Genomic DNA, 3,036 nt, shown 5'->3' on the forward strand with positions numbered 1-3,036 from the left:
ACTCAAGGGGCTGAATGGCCTCCTCCTGTTCCTGTGTAACAGGCTCAAGTGGCTGAATGGCATCCTCCTGTGCATGTATAACAGGCTCAAGGGGCTGAATGGCCTCCTCCTGTTCATGTATAACGTGCTTGAGGGGCTGAATGGCCTCCTCCTATTCCTGTGTAACCGGCTCGAGGGGATGAATGGCCTCCTCCTGTTCCTGTCTAACAGGCTTGAGGGGCTGACTGGCTTCCTCCTTTTCCTGTATAACACGCTCGACAGGCTGAATAGCCTCCTCCTGTTCCTGTATAACAGGCTCGTGTGTCTGAATTGTCTCCTCTTGTTCCTGTGTAACAGGCTTGAGGGGCTGAATGGCCTCCTCCTGTTACTGTGTAACAGGCTCGAGGGGCTGAATGGCATTCTCCTGTGCATGTATAACAGGCTCGAGGGGCTGAGTGGCCTCCTCCTGTTCATGTATAACAGGCTTGAGGGGCTGAATGGCCTCCTCCTGTTCCCGTATAACAGACTCGTGTGTCTGAATTGCCTCCTCCTGTTCCAGTGTAGCAGGCTTGAGGGACTGAATGTCCTCCTCCTGTTCATGTGTGGCAGGTTTGAGGGGCTGAATGGCCTCCTGCTGTTCCTGTGAAACAGACTCGTGGGTCTGAATTGCCTCCTCCTGTTCCTTTATAACAGACTCGTTGGTCTGAATTGCCTTCTCCTGTTCCTTTATAACTGGATCATGGGTCTGATTTACTTCCTCTTCATCCTATGTAACAGGTTCGAGGGGCTGAATGGAGTTCTACTGTTCTTTTACAGATCTTGTATCGCTGAACGGCTTCCTCCTGTCCAATGCAACAGGCTCGAGGCGTTAAAGGCCTACTCTTGTCCCTGTGTAACAGGCTCGAGGGGCTGAATGGCCTCCTCCTGTTCCTGTATAACAGGCTAAAGGGGCTGAATGGCCTCCTCCTGTTCCTGTGTGAAAGGGTCATGGGACTGAATGGTCTCCTCCTGTTCCTATGTAAAACGGCCATGGGACTGAATGGCCTCCTCCTGCTCCTGTGCAACTGACTCAGGGGTTGAGAGGACTCAGAGGGAAAGTGTCGGGGCGGTCGTTTCCCTTTTCTGAATTACCGATTTACTGCAAAATGTACGGTCAGTGGAGGAACCATCGAACCCTGACCCAAAATCCGACTCTGGTGGGACTCGAACCCATAACCTTTGAATATCTTAATTTGTCGTGCCAACTAGAAGTCCAATGCGCTATCCATTGCGCCACAGAGCCAATTAAGTAAAGCTCTATTACAAAAGCAAAATAGTGTTGATGCTGGAAATCTGAAATATAAACAGATGAAATGCTGGAAACACTCTGCAGGTCAGGCAGCATTCCATGTCTGTTTAAAAGGGGTCTACTTTCAGTCCCGGATCATTCTGTGTCTGTTTAATAGGGACATGCTGTCAGTCCCGGATCATTCTGTGTCTGTTTAAAAGGGACATGCTGTCAGTCCCGGTTTATTCTGTGTCTGTTTAAAAGGGATATGCTGTCAGTCCCGGATCATTCTGTGTCTGTTTAAAAGGGACATGCTGTCAGTCCCGGTTTATTCTGTGTCTGTTTAAAAGGGACATGCTGTCAGTCCCGGATTATTCTGTGTCTGTTTAAAAGGGATGTGCTGTCAGTCCCGGATCATTCTGTGTCTGTTTAAAAGGGATGTGCTGTCAGTCCCGGATAATTCTGTGTCTGATTAAAAGGGACATGCTTTCAGTCCCGGATTATTCTGTGTCTGTTTAAAAGGGATGTGCTGTCAGTCCCGGATTATTCTGTGTCTGTTTAAAAGGGATGTACTGTCAGTCCAGGATCACTCTGTGTCTGTTTAAAAGGGATGTGCTGTCAGTCCCGGGTCATTCTGAGTCTGTGTAAAAGGGATGTGCTGTCAGTCCCGGATTATTCTGTGTCTGTTTAAAAGGGATGTACTGTCAGTCCAGGATCACTCTGTGTCTGTTTAAAAGGGATGTGCTGTCAGTCCCGGGTCATTCTGAGTCTGTTTAAAAGGGATGTGCTGTCAGCCCCGGATCATTCTGTGTCTGTTTAAAAGGGATGTGCTGTCAGTCCCGGAGTATTCTGTGTCTGTTTAAAAGGGATGTACTGTCAGTCCAGGATCACTCTGTGTCTGTTTAAAAGGGATGTGCTGTCAGTCCCGGGTCATTCTGAGTCTGTTTAAAAGGGATGTTCTGTCAGTCCCGGATCATTCTGTGTCTGTTTAAAAGGGATGTGCTGTCAGTCCCTGGTCATTCTGTATCTGTTTAAAAGGGATGTGCTGTCAGTCCCTGGTCATTCTGGGTCTCTTTAAAAGGGATGTGCTGTCAGTCCCGGACCATTCTGTGTCTGTTTAAAAGGGATGTGCTGTCAGTCCCGGATCATTCTGTGTCTGTTTAAAAGGGATGTGCTGTAAGTCCCTGGTCATTCTGTATCTGTTTAAAAGGGATGTGCTGTCAGTCCCTGGTCATTCTGGGTCTGTTTAAAAGGGATGTGCTGTCAGTCCCGGATCATTCTGTGTCTGTTTAAAAGGGATGTGCTGTAAGTCCCTGGTCATTCTGTGTCTGTTTAAAAGGGATGTGCTGTCAGTCCCGGATCATTCTGTGTCTGTTTAAAAGGGATGTGCTGTCAGTCCCGGATCATTCTGTGTCTGTTTAAAAGGGATGTGCTGTAGGTCCCTGGTCATTCTGTGTCTGTTTAAAAGGGATGTGCTGTCAGTCCCGGATCATTCTGTGTCTGATTAAAACGGGTGTTACATAATATTATAGAGTCTGCCCCACAGAAACAGTCCATTTGCACGAACTGGTCTCCACACGAGGCTCCTCCTTCTCTATTTCTCCTCACCCCCCAAATAAAACTAGAATCAGTAATGGTAACCATGAAACTATCGGATTGTCGTAATAACCCATCTGGTTCACTAATGTCTTTCAGGGAAAGAAATCTGCCGTCCTTACCTGGTCTGGCCTTTGTGTGACTCCAGTCCCATAGCAATGAGGTTGATTCTTAACTGCCCTCTGAAATGGCCT

General features: G+C 47.9%; 1 non-coding gene across 1 annotated transcript; it reads right to left on the reverse strand.

Moving 5' to 3' along the window:
• Positions 1 to 1,167: 1,167 nt before the first annotated feature.
• Positions 1,168 to 1,261, reverse strand: trnar-ucu (transfer RNA arginine (anticodon UCU)). The gene is made up of 2 exons: positions 1,225 to 1,261; positions 1,168 to 1,203 (listed from the first exon to the last, which is right to left on the reverse strand). It is a non-coding gene; the product is annotated as a tRNA-Arg (tRNA).
• Positions 1,262 to 3,036: the final 1,775 nt, after the last annotated feature.

This window comes from Somniosus microcephalus, unplaced genomic scaffold, assembly GCF_052327205.1.
Source record: "Somniosus microcephalus isolate GS21.2 unplaced genomic scaffold, FLI_Smic_1.0 unresolved_chr8, whole genome shotgun sequence".
Lineage (NCBI taxonomy): Eukaryota > Metazoa > Chordata > Chondrichthyes > Squaliformes > Somniosidae > Somniosus > Somniosus microcephalus.